The sequence below is a fragment of the Hyperolius riggenbachi genome, chromosome 6 (assembly GCF_040937935.1).
Source record: "Hyperolius riggenbachi isolate aHypRig1 chromosome 6, aHypRig1.pri, whole genome shotgun sequence".
Taxonomy (NCBI): Eukaryota; Metazoa; Chordata; class Amphibia; order Anura; family Hyperoliidae; genus Hyperolius; species Hyperolius riggenbachi.
Window position 1 is genome coordinate 303,892,436 of NC_090651.1, and position 15,017 is coordinate 303,907,452.

Here is a 15,017-nt window from a genome sequence, read left to right on the forward strand (position 1 = left end):
TGGTGGGGGGGGGGGGTTTAAGTGAATACAGTTAGGCTTGGGAGGCCAGTTAAGGTTAACCGTAGGAGTTAGGAGATGTGTGTTAAGGTTAGGTGTTCAGGGGAGGTGGTTAAGCTTAAATATCAGTTGAGGGAGAGTTTTGTGTGAGAATAGGGTTAGGTTTTGATGAAGTAAAAGATCGGTAACATTTACTGATATTTTGGTAATGAAAAATATCACAGTAAAATATCAATATTTTATAGACATTCTTCTATCCTCTATTCTGGGAAGCCCACATGTCCCCACAACTTTATTTCATGTACGCCTCATGAACACTTCTGAAAATCAGTCTGTGAAAACATTTTGTCGCTGCCCCCACAAGCATAAGTGATATTTTAACATGCAACCAAACAATATGCAAACAGATGTCCTTGCCCAGCACAAGTGTTCAATTGTATTTAATTTATTCACAGACATTACTGAACAAAGACGCATAGTAATCATGGCGCGGATTCTGCTATGTTGCTGCAACGTTAGTGAGCAACATAGCAGACTAGCAGTCATGTTCAGGGCCAGTTCTAAACAGTCATTAGTGTCCCTAGTATGGGTACCAAGGATAGTTGCCCACAGTATAGGTTAGCCAGATAGGTGCCCCAGTATAGGTAGCCTGGTATAGGTGCCCCCCTTCTATATAGATAACCAAGTATATGTTCCCTTAGTATAGTTGCCCCCAGTATAGTTTAGCCAGGTAGGTGCCCCCAGTAGGCAGCCAGTATAGGTAGCCAGTATAGTTGCCCAGGTTAGGTAGCCAGCTAGCTCAACACAATAACACACTGGCTGGCTGGGAGTCTGTGACAAACTACTCACCCTCAGCCAGTCGGCTGTCCTCCATTCCTCTTCAGTCAGGACAGCAATGCCAGCCCCTCCCTTCTGCTGTACAAGTCAGAGGAAACACTGCTGCTCTCCTGCCTCCCCCCTCCTCACTCACTGTCAGACTCTTCACACAGCACAACAAGCTGCTTTTCCCCAATGATGACCTCTTCACCCTGCTCACTCTCCTCTCGCTTCTCCTCCTACTCTGACTGCATACTCTAAGTGTAAACACAGTACAAACATGCCGCCCCTGTGATCTCTGCGCCTGATGCAAGTGTTTCACCTTGCTTCATGAAAGAACCAGCTCTGGTCATGTTGCATCACTTTCCAGTAAGTTAAAAAACGCTACGAACAACTGCAGCTTCGAACGGTGATTCTGTTGTTTGTCAAGCTCCAATGTGCACTACTCTAACCACCAAACCAAAACCCAAAATGCACAGTGGCCCAATCCATAGCCACATATTGCAGGCAAACCTAATGGGGAACTGTAAAAGACAGAGAACTAAATCTGCATTAGTGAATATTTAAATTATATTTACTTCTAGTACTGGACACTCGCCACAATCTCCATGTGACCAAGCGTCTTAGATGCAAAACAACTGTCGTATACCCACACCCATCATCTTGACTAGGACGCCACACAATCCTGGTTGTTGCAAGTCTCCTTTTGCTTTCAATCACTGAATTAATTTTGGAGCAACATTTGCAGACAGTCTTTTTTCAGGGAAGGCTTTGCTTATTTCAGCAAAACAATGTCAAATTGCATTCTGCAAGCATTACAACACAGCTCTGTAGTAAGAGAATCCGGCTGCCAAACTGGCATGCCTGTAAACCCATTGTAACTATTGTTACATGAAAAATATGCCAAAGAAGTCCTGAACCGTCAACAGCTGCAAGCAGTGGCGTAGCTAAGGAGCTGTGGGCCCCGATGCAAGTTTTACAATGGGGCCCCCCAAGCACTCTATACATAACAATTGATACGACGCACCAAAACCTGCCAATGGCAACTACAGTGTCAGAGGTGCAAGAAGGGGATGGGGAACAGTTTGTTAATGATTACCACTATTCAAAGTATCAATAGAAGTGATTATTATGAGCACAGGACCAATAGAGAGCTAATACTGTAGTTGAGGGAGGGCCCCTCGGGGCCCCTCTGGCCCAAGGGCCTCGATGCGGTCGCTACCTCTGCAACCCATATTGCTACGCCCCTGGCTGAAAGCCCATATCAGGAAAAATAAGACATTTAACAACATGTCACCTTCAAAAGTACAGCAATTGGTCTTCTCAGCTCCCGTAGTCTTACACAGAATAAAAGGGGAGGCTTTGCAGCTGTAAACAAGCCAATGTACTAAGTTTTATGAAAGGTTATGCGGGCATCAAATTCAATATGAGAATATACTTCTCATAAACAAAAATATTACAGTTCTCATATTTTGCAATGTTGTCTTTTGTACCATTATCGTCATTTGGAATGATCGGGGAACGATCGTTTCAAATTATTATAGTGGCATGTGTGTACGCACCTTAAAGAGAATCTGTATTGTTAAAATCGCACAAAAGTAAACATACCAGTGCGTTAGGGGACATCTCCTATTACCCTCTGTCACAATTTCGCCGATCCCCGCCGCATTAAAAGTGGTTAAAAACAGTTTTTAAAAGTTTGTTTATAAACAAACAAAATGGCCACCAAAACAGGAAGTAGGTTGATGTACAGCATGTCCACACATAGAAAATACATCCATACACAAGCAGGCTGTATACACCCTTCCTTTTGAATCTCAAGAGATCATTTGTGTGTTTCTTTCCCCCTGTTCTCATGCACTGAAGTTTCAGTCTGCTCTTTTCTTCCTGCAAACAGCTTTGCCCTTGTTTGTAATTCCTCAGTATGTGAAAGCCCAGCCAGCTCAGAGGACGATTTATCCAGCTTGTAAAAGATGAGAGAGAAGAGAGAAGCTGCTCTAATCCTAAATAACACACAGGCAGTGTGCATAAAGGGGAATTCATAGCAGAACCACAACACTGAAGAACTTGGCAGCCTTCCAGACACAGGCCGACAAGTCTGACAGGGGAAAGATACATTGATTTATTACAGAGATGGTGATAGTAGAACGTGCTGCAGTAAGCCAGAACACATTAGAATAGCTTTTGGAACTTGTAGGATGATAAAAAACAGGATGCAATTTTTGTTACGGAGTCTCTTTAAGGCCCACTAGATTCCAAATCACTCAAAAGCATTTTTGAGAGCGATACAGTCACTAAAAACAGCAATTTACACAGTGATTTTAGCCCCTGCTCTCCCTGAATAAAATCGCTCTGAAAAAGCTGCAGGCATCGTGATTTTGGCAAAATGCAATTGCTCCTGTGGCGTCACGGACATTCAGTAACATTACAAAAGCACTTTTGAAATTGCTGGCAATTCCTAAAAAACACAAATTACGACTGAAAACGCTCTAGTGGGACCCAATCCTCACTTTTTATAAAAAGCTGCTTAGAGTTGAGGTCCAAAGAGAAGCAGGCCCCATTTCTAAGACCTATAATCCAAACTAGCGGGAAACAAAAAAAAAAAAAAACTAAAAGACATAATAAGGTGGTCATACATGGGAAAAATTGCAGCACGACACAAATGACTGTCATAAGTGACAGTCTTACAAGTTATAAGAATGGTGGCAACATATGAGTTCAGGAAACCAACATCACAAAACATCTACTATATTAAACATACAGGTTTATATGCTATACATGCACTTTAAAATGGATGAAAAGGATAGGTAAAGAGGTTGCCCAAGTGTCTCATTGGTTCAAAACCTTCACGTGGGTCTCTGCCAAATATATGCTTAGTTAAAGGGAAACTCCGTTAAAATAAAAATAATGCAATGATTTTAGTTTGGGTCTACACACTACGGGCCAGATTTATCAAAGCATTACAGTTTTTTCTTCTAAAACTGTTCTAACCAGCAGGAGAACTGTTCTGCATGATAGTAAGAAACTTCTCAAATTCGACGTAATAGCGACAGTTTAGAGTGGATTTCTAGAGCTGTACTACAGGTAAGAAAAGTGCAAATCCATCCCTAAACGGCTGCAGATTAAGAAGTGATTCATAGCAGTTCTCCAGATGTGCAACAGTGCAGGATAAATGTGATTTGTGAAGGGTCCCTCCCCCCTCACTCAGAGCCTGCTGACAGCAGATGTGTTGGTTACCTCAGCAACAGCAATTCCCCTCACACACTGCACTGCCTGAGAGACCTTCCTAACTCCTCCTATTCCTAACAGTTTAAGAAGGAATCTGCACTATTTAGTGATGTCTGAGACAGTTCTGCACGGATTTCTACAAACCTAATATTTTGTCTCACTCTTGATAAATGTCCACCTAAGAAACTCGCAGGCAGACAGACCTGAGTGTATTGTCTTGTGCAGTACTGATCTAGGTCTTTGGCAAATCTGTAATGTAGTCAAATTACACTTTAATTAGAAGGGAATGGCCATGTTGATACGGGATGGGACTTAAAGGGGTCCTGAAACCTCTTCTTCACCAATTAGTCTGATGCAATAAACTGCCTATTGCAAAACCAGTTATTTCCAGAACTACTTTTCTTCTCCATGGAAACAGTGTGACTCTGGCTTGCTATTATAAAAGAACCCTTCAGCAGAATATATATGAATGCCTGACCACCTTCACCCACCAGGTCCCCTCTTTTTATTGCATGATGCATAAATGGGGACGCAGTAAAAGGTTATACTCCTCTGTAAAAAGAAAGTAAATCTGTGCCCAGCTGTTTATGGACTAAACTTGTAAGCTGTGCCCACTTATTCCTCCCTCACTAATTAAAGTGGTCCTAAACTCTTGCACAGGACAAAAGAAAACAGAGAAATGCACCCTGTATGTATTTAGACAGTTTAGCCCCCCCCCCCCCCCCATGTCTGCCTATGGCAGATAAACAGATAAGCCCATATGAAAGCACTGGATGTTAACAATATGTCTGTTTCCATACATCAGGAAGTAGAAACACTGCAGATTTATTTTAGGATGTGTATCAGCTGAAACCAAGAAATGTTTTTGTTTAAATGTTATTATGCTGTTGTGTATCTTAGAGCAGAGAGACGACTGGACAACTCTTACTTGACCGTTGTGGTCATCATTATCACATGACTGGCAATGGTGGCAGGTGGCCAATGGGAGCAGTGTAGTGAAGCAGTAAGGACTCACTCACTACACGTTCACTTTAAATGACTGTATGACGACCACATTCCTGCTTTAATATGACAGCAGGCTTGCATTAGAGCAATTGTATTTCTTGCATTGTCACTTGGTGGCCAGCATAGCTACAAAATGACAGCATCTATCACAGATCCAGCACTCTCAACAGGAAATTAGCAAACAACAATCTAGGTTAATGGGAAGAGTGGTCCAGTGTTAACAGGCAAACCGGTACAGAAATCAGCATCAAACTCTTCCAATAATTAGTGCTCTAGGGGTAGTGCAGTGGGGCTAGAATATCATCATCCTCATAGTATTAAAAACTATTTCAAAAGTTAGAAGTACCCTTTTAAAGTGAAAATCCACTTTTGTTGAGAAATAAACAATGCCTTTAAGCACATATCTACAAACCGCTAAGTCGAATGTTATTTTACATTGCATACCTTGATTCTGAGCACACAAATCACACAGCCCCTCCACCATGATCCTTACACAGTCTGTCAGGTTGGGAATGTTCTTGCTGCTGCAAGTCACCGAGTTAATGCAGGTGTGAAAAAATAACTAACAAGACTTCCTGCTCTGTGCAGCTGACTACTCATGCAGGAAGAGTAAATACCTGGGCTGTCTGTATTGAAACAGAGTGCAGATTCCAAGCTAGAAAATAAGCGTTTGTGCTTACGGTCGGTTTAGAAATTTCATAGTTGGCTGCAAATTGAAAAGGAAAAATCATTTTTAAAAACAAAGTTAAAAAAAAAACATTTGTGCAGCACAAATAATTTTTCCTTTTTTTTAAAAATATTTTTTTTTTATCAAAAGTGGAATTTCACCTTAACATGCATGGAAATCAATAAAGAGCTATTATATCTCTACAATCTCTCAGGAGCTCACAACCATCTCTCATTGATAATCTGGGATGAGGAGCTGCTGCAAGCTGAGCTAAGAGTCATGTCTGTCTGTCTGTCTGTCTGTCTGTCTGTTATGGTTATGCTGCTATTTTTGTAAAAAAAAGTACGTCATGAACTGGATGCAGGATACACATTTTTGTCTGCTACTGAAACACATGCCTTTTTAAGGTTCTTCTAAAAAGCGGTAAGGAATCGGCATCAGAGCAGCAACAGCTCATTACACTTATTCATTATTAGAGTTACGTAGCAATGTATGATCCAATGGTGAAATTATCCAGCATACCAATGAATGCAATGAAACTAATTATGCAGTGGTGATCTACTGGTTAATAATAGCGCTGTGTTCAAATTCATGTTTCTTTATTTGGAAACCTGAATTATGCCGTACAACGCAGTTCAACACCATGGCTAGTGGAGAGGGTCACAGGGTTGCGGTCCACGTGATGCTCTCCAGTAGCAGTAGTAGCATAATCCAGGTTTACGAATGAACACCAACACCAGTTAATAATTATAACTATTGAGGAATCCCTACAGAGACACAAGTTGGAAATGAGATTTAAGGTCTATATACACTGTACACGTTTTTCAGACGAAACGATCGTTAAAAATCATTTTAGACAGCGGTTTTGGAAAGAACACTGTACCAGCACACTGTTCAGCTCAATGGAGATGAGAAGGGGGAGGGTGTATAGGAGATCGCCTTCAGTGGCTGCAGTGGGCATGGTCTTCCAGCATGATCAATTGCTAATGAGTTGTGTGGGGGCATTGGGGGGCTAAATGCTTGGCAAAGCCACCGGATATGATTCAAATGTGTTTATGCCTATACTATGCGCTGGATTTGTGCGTCCCCTGCCTTCCAGTAGCACTTTTAGCAATGAAGACCAGAGCAGTGGGTGGATTTTATTAGGGTTTGATGAAGGGAGGTAGTGAATTTGATAAAGTGAGTGGAGAATTAAAAAAGATTAAAATTAATGCTGAGAAAGGTTTGCGGTGTCAAAGTCCTAAACAGAAACCATATAACGCTTTAACCACTTAAGTACCAGCGGTCTCTGCCCCCTTTAGGACCAGAGACCGCTGGTACCAGAAAGACGGAATCCAGACGAATAGCTGCGCATACCTGCCGCAACCATCGCCGCTCGCCGGGACCCCCAGGACATAGACTCTGCCGTCTCTATGACGGCAGAGTCATGTGAGCCGCTCAGGAGCCGCTTTCATTGGCTCCTGACCCTGTCTTTCAATGTAAGCCAATGGGAGCGGCTTATATTGAAAGACAGGGCCAGGAGCCAATGAAATCGGCTCCTGACCGGCTCACATGGTTCTGCCGTCATAGAGACAGGCAGAGCCTGTGAGATGCGGCCAGACTCGTCGGGTTTGAGCGGTGCGATCGGCGGGGAGCGACGGAAATGGCGGCTAATTGAAATCTACGCCCTGCCAGCCAGGAGCCCACCAAAACAGGGCGTAAATTTCAATTAGCTTGGTCCTTAAATAGTAAGCTAAGCCATGGAGAAAGTACCGTAACTCTTGAAAAAGCCATTTCACAGCCTGGACACTGTTTTCTACTGACCAGTTTAATAACTAGAGTGGATTTCAAACATCGTTTTCTCACATTAAAAAAAGAATGCAACAATACAGCAAATACAGTACTTAAACATATCACTTTAACTGAATTGGTATTTCTCACTAATAAAGCTCAAAAAAAGAAATGTCGAGATCACAAGATCTGAATTTTACTCACTTCAACCGCAATCACTCAATTAAGACATGTATTCTATTGCAGATCACTAGACTAAAGAAGCTAAAATGCATTTTAATCTACTGTAATAATCAGGTTATAACAATGAAAATAGTACAAATAGTAATTAGGCACACTCACCTGCTGTTGTGAATCTAAATTCATGGACAGTAGTTCCCCCAAGTGCATTGGTAAACCACCTACATAAAAGACAAAACAATATTTTACATTTTGAAATAATATATTAAGAGATAATTATCTAAATAAACTTTATAAATTATATTGAAAACAATATGCACCATCACATCTAACCCAAAACCTATAGCTCTGGTTTAATGCTGAATGGTATACATGTCTACCATGTAGGTAGAAGCCATATTTTAGATGGAATCATTCACACTGACCAACGTACTAGAAAATGCCCCATAGAAAGTAATGGCTAAGATTCTGATTAATGCAGGAAGAGATACTTCAGAAAATGCACAGCTGCATGCATTCCTGTGCACTGCCTTATTCCCTATAATGAACAGGGTCAGGTGGAGAGGAGCTGCAGCACCTTGTACAGCCACCTTCCTTCCCCTAGTGTGAAGGAGTCCTGAGAAACAATCCAAGCTAAAGAGCACCTCAAGCCCTGTGCACACATACAAGTCATGATGTCTGGTGGAGACTGGAACCCGGTCGCTCAGGCAACATTCCACGGATGAGGCTGTACAGATGCATAGCGATGGCTATTGTTGCTATGCAGGGATGATGGTTTGAAGGGCAGAGAAAGCAGTGGGTGATTTCCATTGCAAAGTGGCTGGGGTGAGGGTGAACAATGCTCTCAGCCAGCGATAGGTTGAATCGATCCGCTGGGCTGTTTGCTACTGAGGCATTGACAGGCATTAGGGGCCACTGTACAAAAGCTAGATTTGATAATGACCACCCCTGCAGAGTTGCATCTAGCATGTGTACGTAGCTTAAGCTTTGTGAATATATACGAGAACTGTTGCATGGGAGAGATCATGACACTGCAAGGGCGGCGGCTTTACAGATGTGTGCTAGCCTCTAGGCTAGCAGTGCATTCTGTTGCTATGCAGAGGGGAGGAGGGTCGACATAGCTGTGCAGGAGTGTCACACAGCGGGAGCGAGAGGTTTGAGGAGAACGATGACCTCGGCCAAATCGATAATTCAGGTGAATCATGTGCTGACGTGTCGGCTGGCATCGGGGGACGCTGCACACATGTTAGATTATAGGCAGAGGTAGTCATTATGGGCCACCTGGAACAAGTTTAATCTAGCGTGTGTATGCAGCTTAAAGCATTCTCTCCAAGATATGGAAAAAAAAAATATATCTGGACACAGCAACTGTACTGCTTAAAAAAAAAAGCACTGTTGCCAAGTAGAGCAATTGAGATTTACTGTTCGTTCTAGAAATTACTAGCTGCCTGCAGCGCGAAAAAGAAAGAAAAGGACTTTAAAAACTACAAAATTGCAAAACGACCTGCGCAGCAATGATATATGTTTACATTTTAAAACAAAAAGTGATAATTTCCTGTAAAGCCTAATGAAACCCTAAACTATTTATTTATGGTTAGATATAGAGAGAAATTGCCTCCTGGGATCACAGTGAGGAGAGTTAAATTCACTTTTTGACGAAGCGTCCTGTTACAAGGGTAGGCCATGCAGATGTGATAATTGAGCCAGAATGGGAATATCAGCAATTATAAACCACTGCATTATATGAAATGGGATCATTTAGAGCTTCTTCCGGTCACAGGAAGGCATAAAGAAAAACAAGGGATACAGTAGGGGGAAAGAAGAAGAAGAAAAAAAAAAAAGTTGAACTTACCCGGGGCTTCTAATGGCCCCCACGGACGTCGTGTCCACGCAGCCACACGCTGATGGTTCACTTCCGGAATTTGCGACTTTACAGCCGCAATACCACTGCGCCTGCGTGGCCCTGTCCATACTGCGCTTGCACAGTACGCTCCCGGTGACGCAGCGTGAGGGAGTGAGGATGCAGGTGCAGTGGTTTTGCGGCTGTGAAGTCGCAAATTCTGGAAGTGAACCGCCAGCGGTGACCGGAGAATAGGCGAGTAGCTGCGTGGGCACAGGACCATTCGAAGCCCCAGGTAAGCTTAACTCTTTTCTCCCCTACACCCCTACAGTACTCTTAAAACCTGTTTCTGCTTTGAAATATGCCAAATTTCACATTAAAATGTATGCAAGCTAAAACTTTTAATATGAAGCCACATTCATGCCATGTCCACTGCACTGCATTTTGACAGACATTGGTCTCAGAATAGATAGGCTGAAGACCCTCAAGATTTTTAATGGGCCCCTTTACATTTATCTGTTCCATTTTATGCTCACTGTAGAAAAGCATTGCTGCACCAATTTTCTCAGACAGCAGCACACATCAAATCAGTCACAAAAACCACCAGCTCCAATATCACTACTGTACTCGCTAAACTCTACAAAACACAAGGAAACTCCACCCCCACAGGGAGTAGCCCCACCAACTACAGGATGTTGTCATCAAAACTGTCATCTCCAGTCTGTTAAAACAGACAGAAAATTCACAGCAGCACAGATAAACACATACCAACAGATTACAGCACATCCTATGTACTAAATGAAGGCTGTGAGTATGCACGGACGCACCTGCACGCGCAGACCACAACAGCCTCACTAAGCTGCCGCCCACAACGCAAAAAGGGTGCGAGTATGCACAGACACACCTGTACTTGAATGTGTACACCACAACTGATGCACAAAGCCACGGCCCACAACGCAAACATCACCACGACTTCAAAACCTGCACCGCCCACACTAAGCCACTGCCCACAATGCAAACGAAGGCTGCAAGTTTGCACGGACGCATCTGCACATGCAATTCTTTTGAGTATCAGAGGTTTACTGAGGGCTGTAAGTATTCACGGGCGTACCTATGCACACAATTATTTTGAGAAGGGTGGCCATACACACAATGCATAAAATTTCATTTACAGCAAATAATGACGAATTCCACACAATATGCACCCCCCCCCCCCCAAAAAAAAAAAAACCAAGGTCGAACTGGGGCTTATACGCTGAGGAAAGTTTGCAAGGTGCCCGACATGGAAACAGGCATCCACGGCCCAGGTGTTTGCTGCTTATTTCACCATATGGCCAGCTGGGAGATAAACAGTTACTGCACATCACATACATAATGAAACTGGTGGTACTAGGGAGACTACGCAGATCTTTTGAAATATTAATATGAAGATGACAAGTACAACATAAACAAATTTACAATATCGACTTCAAAAGCAGGGTATATGAATTGGTGAAATGTATGGCAGTTCAATGAAAGTATAAGGAATTAGGTCACCAATACGTTTCTGACAAACCGATCTGTTCCAGTGAATTATTTAAACTCCCCTTATTAATTCACAGAAGCAATACAGTGGGTCAGCACAGCTCACACTATGTTAAGCACAATTAAAATAGAAAGATATCTGAATTTTAGAATCTACAAAGACATAGCAAGATTGTTTTCAGGGCTGTGGAGTCGGAGCAATTTTTGGGTACCCGGAGTTAAAGGTTTCAGAAACTGAGGTGTCAAGAGTTTGAGTCGGATGATTTTTGTACCGACCCCAAAGCCCTCATTGTCTCAAGCAGGGCTGTGGAGTCGGAGTCGGAGTCGTGGAGTCGGAGTCGTAGAGTCGGGCAATTTTGGGTGCCTGGAGTCGGAGTCGGAGTCGGGAAAAAATGCACCGACTCCGACTCCTAATGAATTTGTAACTGTAATTAAAATAGAAAATATGATAAAATGTTCTATTTCTCAGATAATAGTCATTAAAAATAATGTATATATACAGTATATATACAGTAATAGCTGTGCTTAGTCCACAAAAATGAAATAAACCAATCAAAATTAGTTACTTGTGCTGCTTCAATAAAGCAGTCCCCGTATTTTTAAGGTCAGATATACATATCTGATTGTGACTGTATATATGATGTGTACACAGGAATCTCTTATATATACTAAATAACATCTATGCTGTAAGAATAAAGCCTGATGTGTAGCCGTGTCACTAATAGAGATTGTCAATGAGATGGAAATAATTCTGCATTGATGCTGATTTATGCAAATGTATGCACTCCCTTTGCTGATGAAATAAAATAATTTGATATGTTGTTAAAATTTGGTTTGGTGACTACAAATTAAAGGGTACCTGAGACGGATGAAAAGTAAAGTTTTATACATACCTGGGGCTTCCTCCAGCCCTCTTCAGGTTAATCAGTCCCTCGCTGTCCTTCACCACCCGGATCTTCTGCTAGGAGTCCTGGTAATTCAGCCAGTCAGCGCTGTCCGGCCGCATGCCGCTCCCACAGCCAGTAACATTCTGCACCTGCGCAATAGTGCTGCACAGGTGTAGTATGCTCCTGGCGGCGGAGTGTGTGCATGCGCACTACGCCTGACTGGCTCAAGTACCTGGACTCATAGCAGAAGATCCAGGTGGCGGAGGAGGACAACGAGGGACTGATTATCCTGAAGGCGGCTGGAGGAAGCCCCAGGTATGTATAAAACTTTAATTTCATCTCTCAGGTTTACTTTGTTACACAGTAGTACTATACTCTACATATGCACTCCCCACAGAGCTGCAGGGAATCCACTGAGAATGCTGTGCACATTGAACACAGAGGTGTTGTCTGTTTACAATCTCCTCATTCCCCTGCAGAGTACCTGCACATCAGTCTTACATGTACCCACACTTACATTGCCTAGGGCCTGATAGATGTTCTTTGTTCCGGTTTGTACCTTTTACAAGTACTCTTACCAAGGACTAGTTTTAGTCTAAAGGGAATAAATATAGTAGTCTACATATCCTTCTCACTTCAGTTGTCTTGTAAAATTCCTAAGCGTTGGCAGTTAAGAGACGAATTTCATGTTACATACTTTTAATCAACAAAATTGTAATATGCAAATTAGAGGAGTCGGAGTCATGGAGTCGGAGTCGGTGGAATCCTAAACTGAGGAGTCGGAGTCGGTGGATTTTTGGACCGACTCCACAGCCCTGGTCTCAAGTGTCCAAATTTTTTTTCCCCTCTCTTAAATGCTGACATTTTACCTGCACAGAGTTTTGCCACTAACAGCCCCTGGTTTTCAGGCCTTACTTTCATGTTTAACGCTTGATGGCTGAAACAATAGTGATCATCTTCACCATCTGTCCGATGTCTGTACAAGAATCTTCTGTCAAAACACAGGCAAAAGCAATCAACCACCGTGGAAGTTGTGGAGCAGCTGCTTTGTCCTGGATCACAGCAAGGAGCCCTCTGCCTCTCTTCCACCTCCCCATAGGAAAGAACATGCATGAGTTTTCACTGCTTGGCTGCACACTGCCAGCGCAAACCAGCAAAAGGGCCATCTGTATAGAGCTCCATAATTTCATCATTCCTATGATGACTACAGTGCTGTGCTGCAGACGACACCCTTTCAATCATCCACAGGCATACATTTCCCTGTAAGGCCCCATACACACATCAGACCATAGTCTTTTGAAAATGAAAGATCACAGACCAATCTTACCACCCTTCATGTAGTATGAGAGCCATACTCTACACAGTCTTTTCTATGGAGCTGAACTCCCCATCAGAAAAAAATCTTTGCAAGATGCTGCACACACAGATGCTGTACAGACACAAAAGATCAGTATCTGCAAAAGATCTGTTCCTGCCAAAAATCCATTCCTGCAAATTGCAATGATAGTCTATGAGATCTGCAGATCATCATACACACATGATTTAACTGACATTCATCTGCAGATCAGATCCACCAGGATGGATTTTCAGATCTGCAGATGATTGCTTGATCTGCAGATGAATGTCAGTTAACCTGCTGAGCGGTCTGGACGAGCTCAGCTCGTCCAACACCGCCAGAGGCTGCCGCTCAGGCCCTGCTGGGCCGATTTTAGTCAAATAAAAAGCAGCACACGCAGCCGGCACTTTGCCAGCCGTGTGTGCTGCCTGATCGCCGCCGCTCTGCGGCGATCCGCCGCGAGCAGCGGCGAAAGAGGGTCCCCCCAGCCGCCTGAGCCCAGCGTAGCCGGAACAAAAAGTTCCGGCCAGCGCTAAGGGCTGGATCGGAGGCGGCTGACGTCAGGACGTCGGCTGACGTCGATGACGTCACTCCGCTCGTCGCTATGGCGACGATATAAGCAAAACAAGGAAGGCCGCTCATTGCGGCCTTCCTTGTTTATTCTGGGCGCCGGAGGCGATCGGAAGATCGCCTCCGGAGCGCCCTCTAGTGGGCTTTCATGCAGCCAACTTTCAGTTGGCTGCATGAAATAGTTTTTTTTTTATTTAAAAAAAACCCTCCCGCAGCCACCCTGGCGATTTAATCAGAACGCCAGGGTGGTTAAATCATGTGTATGATGATCTGCAGATCTCAGACTATCATTGCAATTTGCAGGAACGGATCTTTGTCAGGAACAGATCTTTTGCAGATACTGATCTTTTGTGTCTGTACAGCATCTGTGTGTGCAGCATCTTGCAAAGATTTCTGTCTGATGTGGCGTTCAGCTCCATAGAAAAGACTGTGATGAGTATGGCTCTCATATTACATGAAGGGTGGTAAAATTGGTCTGTGATCTTTCATTTTCAAAAGACTATAGTCTGATGTGTGTATGAGCCTTAAGTGGTTTCTACTTAAAACTCAATGAGGTGGAAAGAATGAAAAGGCTTGTCCGCAAATCCAAAACCAATAATCTTGCATAAACATTGAACAGGGATGTGATTCTGGGGTGCTTCTCAGCAACATTTATGACTGATCACATGGCCAGCAACAAGTTTCCAAGCTAGTTGTAATTAGAAGCCGCTTATGGAACAATTTGTGGTTATGGCTGTATGTAAGGATCTTTGCAGCATTATAGTGCTGTGGTCACCACTAGAATAGTGAACGTATGAGCTCTGTAGACAAGAGGAGCAGTTAGGATGCTCCATCCATGCTCAATTCTAATGGTATAGCCAAAAATGAGATAACAGTCGCAAGAATACTAAAAAGCAGTAGACCAGGAGAGAACTAATCATTATGAATCTATTATGAGCCAGCCTGTCCAATTCAATAGCCAATGGGAAACTTTTATAAGCCAGTTCCACCAACTGATAAAACTGTAGTGAAAATAATGTTGGAATTAAAATTGCTTATTTTATACAGTATTCAGGTATAAATAATTCAGGGCCCGTTTCCACTACACGCAGATTCTGGATGCAGAAAAACGGACTCCAATGAATGCCTATGGGCCTGTTTCCACAAAACTCGATTTTTCTGATGCAGATTTCTGCGTCATGCATTCGTTTTCCCATA

At 43.0% G+C, this 15,017-nt stretch overlaps 1 protein-coding gene and 1 long non-coding RNA gene across 14 annotated transcripts in view; one reads left to right on the forward strand and one right to left on the reverse strand.

Moving 5' to 3' along the window:
- CNOT3 (CCR4-NOT transcription complex subunit 3) overlaps window positions 1-15,017 on the reverse strand; it is a 123,438-nt gene that overhangs the window by 64,301 nt on the left and 44,120 nt on the right. For 11 of the 12 annotated variants that reach the window (XM_068241231.1, XM_068241229.1, XM_068241235.1 and 8 more), the window contains exon 2: window positions 7,826-7,884. The gene's annotated coding sequence lies outside the window, so the exon portion shown is untranslated. Of the gene's footprint in view, window positions 1-7,825; window positions 7,885-10,039; window positions 10,059-15,017 lie in introns of those variants that run through there. The other variant, XM_068241228.1, reaches the window with a different exon arrangement.
- Window positions 10,244-15,017, forward strand: part of LOC137522824 (uncharacterized) — a 44,891-nt gene continuing 40,117 nt past the window's right edge. Inside the window, exon 1 of one of the 2 annotated variants that reach the window (XR_011022451.1) lies at window positions 10,244-10,594. This is a non-coding gene — a long non-coding RNA (uncharacterized lncRNA). The remainder of the gene's footprint in view (window positions 10,595-15,017) is intronic. The other variant, XR_011022452.1, reaches the window with a different exon arrangement.